Below are 9,724 nucleotides of genomic sequence, written 5' to 3' on the forward strand. Positions count from 1 at the left end.
AAGTCTTTATTATCAGAAGACTAATATTCTGCAACAGTACCTTGGATGAGGCCCAATGTTTTGAACCAGCCACCAGGGAACAAGATCAATTGCATAAGGACAAAAACATTTATGCTGTATTAAGAAGGGGAGCAAATCATCATAGTTATGCAAAGCAGGCAGAGCATTATGCTATAGGGCTCTATCCATAAAACATAAGTGTTTGATAATTATCATAAAGGTAAAATGCATTCGCTAAAATAGTGTGCCTTGGAAAGTAGCATGCACCACACAGTTTACTTTTGATTTTGCTGGAGGTGTTTTCTTAAATAGCTCAATTAAAATAATTTTCTCTACTTATGAGTTAAACTCAACGTAAGTACAAATCTGTGCATATAATGGCATAATTCAAACCTACATCCATATCTAAGTACCGTAGAAAAAAAATTCATAATTCTTTCTTATTGCTTCTGCCAACTCCCTGCCCTGCGGGCCTCCTTCACAATATTCCCTCCCTGCTCCCAATCCAGCAGACTTTCCTCTCCCAGCTCTTCTGGGATTTTTCCTGCAGTCTTATAGATGGTTTTCTTTAAGCAGTAACATAAGTTGTTTAAAGGTCAATTTTGATGGAATTCTAATAAACACTTAGTTATTGCTATTAATATTCTGTGTACATAAGTACTACTCATCATAGTTATTCTTTTTTTTCAGTCACCACAAGTGACTCTGAAAAAAATCTCTGTGCCTGGTCTGATACAACTCTAAGGCAACCGAGTTGCATTTCCTTTTGATTTTTAAAAAAGAGGAAACAAATTGGACCTCTGCAGTCAGATTTAGTCTGTGTAAATAATCCTCACTGTTGATAAGAAAAGATTCCATAAAAATACAGGATTTGTTAGTACAACAATTTAAATCAGTATTCTTTATCACTGTATTCCTGCAATAAACCAGTGTTTGTTGAACATATTGAAACAAATGAATTATTACTTCTTCATGGGTTTTCATCTTGAATCCCAATTTCAACTCTGGGTTTCAACCCTACCTTTCTAAAGGCTTGTTGGATATTTCTGTTCGTAGTTAGTTAGCACTGCTCTCTCACTTAGCAACACCTTCACCACCAAACCTACTTCCCTTTAAGACTACCCTTCATCCAATTTCCATCACTAATGGGTTGAATGTACCAGCCACCAACATTCATGAGTTTGGTGATTTTCCCCTCTCCCTCTGTTTGTGTCTCATTTGGGTTACTGTCAGCCCGGTCCTTGAGAGAATGCAGTGAGCACTTCTCTGCTCGCCCTTGTTAGACAGGTAGTGTGAATACAATATGAGTTTTTGGTTTTTAAGCATCAAATATTTTGTGGTTCTTTGTTATCACAGAATAATCTAGCCTGTCCAGACTAAAATAATCATACTGAATTCTACATAAACAATTTATCTCTCAAGAGTAATGACAATTTAATGTCTTCCTTTTAAATAACCCTATTTTATAGGTTTTTCTTGTCATAGAGCTCTAGCCAAAATCTGCACTATATTATTGAATGAGTGAGGATATAGTGCACATTCTTGTTTTCTTCCTAATTATAAAGAAAATACCATTTAGTATGAGGTTTATCTTGAGCAATTTTGTCAGTACTTTTTAGCAGATGAAAATAATTTTCTCTTCCATTCCTAGTTTGCTAAAGGAGTTTAAAAGAGAACTTTCTATTACTTTTATGTACAGAAAATTCAGCAGCACACACTTAGCCCAGTTTGGTGGCCAGTTCTTTAGACTTTGCCTTTTCCATCTTGGTAATGTGAGCCATCAACTTTGGACCCAGGATGCTGCCTCCCCAATAAAGATGGATCTCATCATATCTGTCATTGTCATTGGTCCCAATAGTTTCCACCAGCTTATCCAGAGCCCTTTGTTTTCCCAGTTAACCTATGTGAAGATGTAGGTCTTCCTGTGGACAGGGTGCCCCCAGCCTGGCTTTCCCCTTGATGATGCAGTAGGGAACCCCATCTTATGACATAGCAGGCAGGAAGACAATCAATTCAATGGGATCCACATCATGTGCAATCACTACAGGCTGAGCCTTCTTGTTTTCCACCAAGGTGGTGACAGTATTAACCCCAGCTCAAATGACAGGCAGCCTCTTAGTGGGGACATGCCCTTTGCTGGCAGCTTTCTTCTCAGCCCCAGGGGCCAACAGTCTCTGCTTCTTCTCTTGCTCTATCTCTGGTCTGTATTTGTGAGCCAGCTTAAGCAGTTGAGTAGCTGTTTGGTGGTCCAAAGCCTGGGTGAACTGGTTAATTGCAGGAGGCACTTTTAGACATTTATACAGAATAGTCCTTTGCTACTGCAGCCAGAGGTAGTGGGGTCATTTGACAAAGCGGGTAAGGTCCCTTTTGGGCTGGATGTCCTGTCTGAAGGCAGAATTCTTGGACCTTTTCTCAAACAGGGGAGTGACCACCTTCTTGTTCTCCTGCTTCTTCACGACAGCAGGAATCAGGGCCACCTTTTTCCCCTTAGCCTTCTCTCCTTTTTTGCATCTTGGATGGCTGGAGGAGACAACTAGACTTTTTTTAAATCATCAGTGGGTTGTCAGATCTTATCAAATGATTTTCCTACATCTGTTGACATGCAGATATAGTTTTTCCTCTTTTAAGTTTTTAATGTGGTGATTTTATTACTTCATTCTTCTAATGTTAAACCAAACTTACATTTCTAGGTTTAATTTAACTATACTATCCTTTAAAATGTATTGCTGGATTCAGTTCATCAACGTTCTTTTAAAAATTTTGTCACTTATAGTCTTGATCAAGACTGGTCTGTAGTTTTCCTTTCTTATATTTTCCTTGAGAGGTTTAGGAATCAAGATTACAAAATGAATTGGAAAGTATTCTCTGTTTATCTAGACTCTGGAGAAGTATATATAAGATAGAATGCATCTATACCATGTGTGTATAATTCACAAATGAATGAATATTCATATAGTGGGGTTGAACTAAACTTTTTTAATGATGAAGGGATGTTGAAATTCTTTGGTGACCAGTGATACACATAAAGCGTATAAATTCCCTAGTTTGACATTTGACACTCTCTACAGTCTAGCTCTAGGCTCTTTTTTCCCATCTTAAGCCTTAGGGGAAAATATCACTCTTGATTTCCATTAGCTATATTCCTTTTCTTTTCCTAAATTTGTAGAACTGGTATTTTAAATCCATAAGAGAGCTTGTATGGTCTCTAGAAAAGTCTTATCCTTTTTCAGATGAATTTATCTGGTCTCAAGAAGGTTGAGTTAGTTTTCCAAAGTCACGTGACTAAAAGAGTCACCCCGTAGGTTCTAACCTCCTTTGTGAAGTTGTCTCTTGTTTTTCTAACCACTTTCCTGCAACAGCAGCATGACTCACCACTGCAGTTATAACACACTATACCAAACTCATCCCCTCTCACAATACATGACTTCCCCAGAAGACTGCGAGTACTTATGACAGTCTGTTATTTATGTGGGTAGAAAATGCAGGGTATGCTATAGACACACAATAAATACTTGTGGATTGAATGTGCTGTTGAATGCACTGTGTGTTCCATTACACTGTAAACTTCCTGAAGACAAATTCAGTGCACAGAAGGTGCTCAAAATATGTACATTAAGTAAAGGAATGCATGGGATAAACCATATGGTTTGGAATAAACCATGAATAAACATATGAAATAAACCATAAAGTGCTAGAACCAGCCCAGTGATTTTTTTTCTACTCTAGCTTGCTACTCTGTAGACAAAGGACATAAATTCACAAACAATACGTATTTGAAACACCTTACTTTATTTTCTGAAAGAGAACTGATTATTCAGGAGTTAACAGGAGAAGAGATTCCCTAAGGAGATTTTTTCTAAAAACAGCCTGTTTCGAAAGGTTGCCTCAGGGATTGTTGTGCTAAATGCTCTCAGCAAAATGCAGAATAACAGGCATCCATGTGCTCTTTGTGTAATCAAAAGGGCTGTGCTATTCATGTGTCTGAGTGTGTGTGTGGAACAAAGAAGAATTTATAAATATTTATAAAATATACTCAAAAGTAGTACGTGCTTCCAGAGTTAGAAACGATGATTTGTGCAATAAGATTTAAAGTGTGGTATTTTCTTTAATTAAGCATTTATAAATTAATAACACAACCTAACATGTTCTATTTAAAGTTAAGATTTTATTTTTTATTGGTATTTTTAAAACAGGTTTATTGAGGTATCACTGACAATGAAAAACAGTGTAAATATTTAAAGTATACAATTTGAAAAGTTGACATATACACCTTCATGCAACCATGACTACAGTCAAGATAATGAACATATCAGTCATCTCCAAAAGTTTCCTCTTGCCCCTTTGCTATCTCTCCCTTCTCCTCCTATCCCTACCAACTATGTCCAGGCAGCTACTGATCTACTTACTGTCATGAAACATTAGTTTTCATTTCCTAGAATGTTATATAAATGGAGTCATGTGGTATATATACTTTCTTTGTCTGGCTTATTTCAGTAAGGTTAATGACATTGTGATTCATCCATGTTATAGTATATACTAATATTATAATTCTTTTTTTAATTGCTGAATAGTAGTCCATTGTATGGATATACCACAGTTTGTTTTATTCACCTAGTTGATGGCCATTAGGATTGTTTTCAGTTTTTGACACTTAAGATTACTAGATATTAATGCACAAGTTTTTATATGGACATGTATTTTCATTCTTCTTAGGAATACTTAGGAATGGAATGGCTAGATTCCATAGTAAGTGTACTTTGGGGGGAGAGGGTATGTTTTTTGCTTTTCAAAGAAATTACCCAAGTGTTTTCCAAAGTGGCTGCACCACTTTATGTCCCCACCAGCATGCTTAAGAGGTTCAACCTAAAGTTAAGATTTTAAACAACTAAAGTTTATAATGTGCTCTTTGTTTTTTATTAATCTGTGCATTTCCAGAGTACCTATCAGTTATTGAAAATGAAAATGTAATTGAAACACCGCCCTAAGGTTGAGTCATTAATGTTTTTTTAAGGTTATTTGTTTGAGACAAAGAGAAAGCACAAGTGGAGGAGGGACAGAGAGAAAGACAGAATCCCAAGCAGGCTCCTCACCATTAGCACAGAGCCTGATGTGGGGCTTGAACTCACAAACTGCAAGATCATGACCTGAGCCGAGATCAAGAGTCAGACACTTAACGGACTGCACCACTCAGGCACTCCAAGTCATTAATGTTTTATAGAGAACACAAATGCTGACAAATTTCATGTATTTGGTCATGATCCTCATTATCACCAGGTTGTGAGTCAACTCATGTAGAGATTCTCTAGAGTCACAAGAACAGCATATACCAAGGCCCAGTCAGAGCCTGTGGAAGGTTGAAGAGAAAATAGGATGCAGAAGTATTTGAACTTTGCTTATATTCCAAGGTGACAAGTCTGGATGTTATTCAAGAAATTATGGAGTGGCAGGAATAATATCATTTTATATTGTTTGTATTATTGTCAGTGTAGTACAGGGTTATGAAAAGCAGTGTTGTGTAGTGGGTAAGATCATGGACTCTGAAATCAGATTGTATGGGTACATACCCAGTGCTGCTTCTTTTAAGCTGCATAACCTTAGGGAATTTCACAGCTCCTTATTTTCTTCATCTACAAATGAAGACAACAATTGTAACAACCTCCTTGGGTTGTTTGGAGGATTGATGAATTAATAAATATAAAGCACTTAAGACAATGCCAAGCATACTGAAGCAGCATATATGCTAAGTTGATGATGATGAGAGATGATGATGATGATGATGATGATGATGATGGTACAGTATTAAAATAGAATTAACAGTGAGGTCCATAGTTGGAAGTGGGGAAAGCATTTAGAGAAGCAAAATTTTACCTTAAAGAGAATGGCTTTGAATAATGACCAGATATGCTATTATGTTTACTCCTTGTCTCTTCTCTTCTGGTCAAATGGGATCAGACATAACTCTTGTTAGACAAAGGTGTTGAAATTAAATGTGATTGGAATATAAAATCTGGAATTTAGATAACTGAAATTTGGAATGGACAAGAAAATGTGACCTTACAGTAGCAACTTCTAAGAAGTTCTTTTTATTTCCCCCTATCAAATAGATGTAGGGATTATATTATATGCTAAGAGGAGAATGACATTGAACAGTGAAGACTTTGGAAATTAATGTGAAGAAATCTTTGTGAAAGACTCTCTTTATGTCAGCTTCCATCTTAATTAACTCTATTGGAATGGCTGGCAACACAGTTCTTCAAATAGTCCTGAAACACTTGCTCTTAACCATTATGCTACACACGACTGCTGGGGGTGGGGTGTTGAGAGGTGAATAGTTCTAAATATTTAAAGCAACTAGATCCCTTTTTAGTAAGTTCACTCTGGAACAGTGTGAAACATGGTCTGAAATTGGGAAGCACTGAGAGTAAGTAGTCCAGATAAATGTTCAATAGTCCAAGGTCAGAAATGGTGAATTTATGGATCATGTCAGTAGAGAAGGAGAAGTATTTTAGGATAATGTTTTGGGTTTGTTGATAGCATCTAAGAATGAGAGAAGTTCATGGGGTAGATGTTGAGAGTGTTAATTTTCCTTAGGAGCACAGAAGTTGAGAGTGTTGTTTGGGTAAGATAATTAGGTGAGACACATATTAAGTTAGTGTTGTCTGAAGCTGGTCCTATTTGTGATCAATTGAAAATAAATTAGAGTTTCTGAATAGCAGGGGCACATGGGTGGCTCAGTAAGTTAAGCATCCGACTCTTGATTTTGGCTTAGGTCGTGGTCTCATGGTTCATGGAATCGGGGCCCACCCTGCATAGGACTCTGTATTGACAGTGTAGAGCCTGCCTGAGATTTTCTCTCTCCCTCTCTCTGTCCCTCTCCCACTTGTTCCTCTCTCTTTCTCCCTCTCTCTCTCTCTCAATAAATAAGCATTTTTTAAAGAGAATTTCTGGAAACAAAATGTATGGAGATTTCATCAACCTGGAGCCAAAGGCAAAAATGGATAAAATTACCAAGAGAAAAGCATGTAAAACAAACAAACAAAGAAGGGAACAATAACAGAAAGCTGGAAAACATTGGCATTCAAAAGGAAGATGAAAAGTAATGTGAGAGGAAAGATGAGCAAATTTTCCTTCAATGACCTCTTCATCCTTCCCTTATATTTTGATGTTCCCAGGGTACCATGTTCAACCCCTGTTCTTTAATGTATATACCTTTGTCTTCAGCTCAGAAGCCAAAAAGCCAACTGCCTACTAGATATTTCCATTTCAGCAGCCCCCACCTGGCAATTCAAACTCCTCCAGGGAGTCCCTCATTTGACCATATTAAGTCCAAAAACTCCTTTTATGCCCCCTCTTTTAGTGAAGTGCACCATCATTCACCTAGTGGCTCAAGTCTAAACAAAGCTCTGGATCATTCTATGGTACTTTCCCTTCCACATTTTCTAAATTTAAGTTTACTGCATTTCAAAAATTCTATACCATTTAGAGCTAACTCACTCCTTCCTCTTATTAACCATAGTAACTCCCTTTTAAGTTAGGCTTTCACATTTATTCATCTGGTTGCTGTGCAGTTTCTTAGTTGTGTGTTCTGTCACCTCATCTCCTTCTGCACTTCCCCTGTGATTGTTTATGTCATTTCTTGCATTAAACATAGTATTGATTTCCCCATGGATAAAATTCAAATTCCTTGGAATTGTATATAATGATTCTTCGAGTCTTGGCTACCTATTGATCTTTATCTTTCACAAATTCTTAAGTGTGAAGCCCCTAATATATATACCTTGCTGGTTTGAATTTCAGAATGATCTGATGTAACTGACCATGCATATGTATTTGATTGCTTGAAATGTCTAAATCAGTGGTCATCAATTATGGCCTGTGGGCCAAATCTAGGCTGACATCACTTTTATAAGTTTTATTGGAATACATCCGTGCCTCTTAATTTACATGTTATATATGGATTCTCTCACACTATGGGGCAGAGCTGAATGATTGTGATAGACATCATCTGCCCCCCAAACCTATAGTGCTTACTCTCTGGCCCTGCACAGAAAAAGCTTCCCTAACTTGGGTCTAAAGTGATGTTATAAATACTAAGGAAACTTGATCCAAAATAGGATTTTGGAAGTCAAGGAATGTTTTTGCAGGGAACTATGCATCAACTTCATATAAGTGCATAAGTTTAAAACAACAACAACAACAACAACAACAACAACAACAACAACAAAACTCTGTCTCTCGTATATTATAGGTAGAGCTTATATCTATTGTGTCCTCTTTATACACAAGAACTGAGATTGTCATGTCATCTCCCAATTTTCCACCCACTCTGACCACATTATTGTCTACTTTGAAAAATCCCTTCATTAATGGCCAGAAATCTGAAACCAAACACTTCAAGGCTTGTGGAAGCTATGGGAAAGGGCTTCACAGACTCCAGTCACAGACAACATGGTTGACTGAGGGCCAAAGGCACTGAGCTCTGATATCCATGGCTGCTTTTACACTGAGGTCATCCTCCCCAAAACTCTTGCCAGCTGATGAGTTCAGTATTGACTCTAAGGGAAACCTGTTCCTAGAAAACACATATTCCTCTGATGCTGACTTTGGCCTGAGGATTCCTTGAAGGCCTTGTCAAACATCCCTTCACTTGCATGGGGTCTAGGATGCTTATACCCAACCTTCCTCTTTCCTTCACTCAGAGACAGACTTGCATCACTACCCAACTGCTCTGCCAGCCTTCCGTGCCTCCATTTCCATTTTTCTTTCATGGGCATTTTCCTACTGAATACTTGCATCTTAGCTCTCTCTAGGTATTCTGCTCAAGGGAATTAGATTTTGTTCCCCTTCTCTACAGAGCATGTCTAGTATTTTAACTTTCCCTCATCTTTTCCTCATTCCTCATTCCTCCCCCCTCCCCACTACTTCCAAAAAGAAAATCAACTGTTTTTTTTGGTCAAGATGGTTAAAAGTCTATAGTGGAACATTTCTTAGTGAAGCAATATAATGGAGACATTCTGGATCTTACTACCTCCTTAAAAGCATCAGAGTCTGCAGAATCTCAGAATGAGGTGAGCATTATTTTCTGTGACTTACTCACACAGCTTCAGAAATAGTAGGCAAATGGGACACATGCATTTCTATTTTCATCTGGGACTTTTCTACTCTGATTAATTAAAGAAATGAAGAGAACTAAACTGGGTTATTCTCACATGGTGCCTAGTCATTGATTTATTAAGCAAATATTTATTGACTACCAGCTATGTGAGAGTCAGGCACTGTTCTAGGTCTGTGAATCAGGCCCTTCATTCCCAGCTTTGAGAAGTTAGTGCCAAATATATCATGCAGGCTCTGCCTCTTGACAGTAGCTTTGATGGCTCAGAGATTAGTCAAGAATTTATAAAGTACCCTTTGCCAACATCTACCAGCCCACATAGTCTACAAATTAGAAGTTAATTTTGTCTTATTTTTAAATTGCAAATATAGGGGCGCATGGGTGGCTCAGTCATTTAAGCATCTGACTTTGGCTCAGGTCATGATCTCACAGTTCATGGGTTGGAGTCCCGCGTCAGGCTCTGTGATGACAGCTCAGAGCCTGAAGCCTGCTTCGGATTCTGTGTGTGTGTCTCTCTCTGCCCTTCCCCTACTAGCACTCTATCCTTCTCTCTATCTCTCAAAAATAAATAAACATTTAAAAAAATGTTTAAGAATAAATTGCAAATATATC

The 9,724-nt window shown here is 37.7% G+C and overlaps 1 pseudogene; it reads right to left on the reverse strand.

Moving 5' to 3' along the window:
- Positions 1 to 1,668: 1,668 nt before the first annotated feature.
- Positions 1,669 to 8,437, reverse strand: LOC121032709 (60S ribosomal protein L7a-like; annotated as a pseudogene).
- Between the last annotated feature and the right edge of the window lie 1,287 nt (positions 8,438 to 9,724).

Source organism: Herpailurus yagouaroundi, unplaced genomic scaffold (assembly GCF_014898765.1).
Source record: "Herpailurus yagouaroundi ecotype Mexico unplaced genomic scaffold, PumYag 142, whole genome shotgun sequence".
Taxonomy (NCBI): domain Eukaryota; kingdom Metazoa; phylum Chordata; class Mammalia; order Carnivora; family Felidae; genus Herpailurus; species Herpailurus yagouaroundi.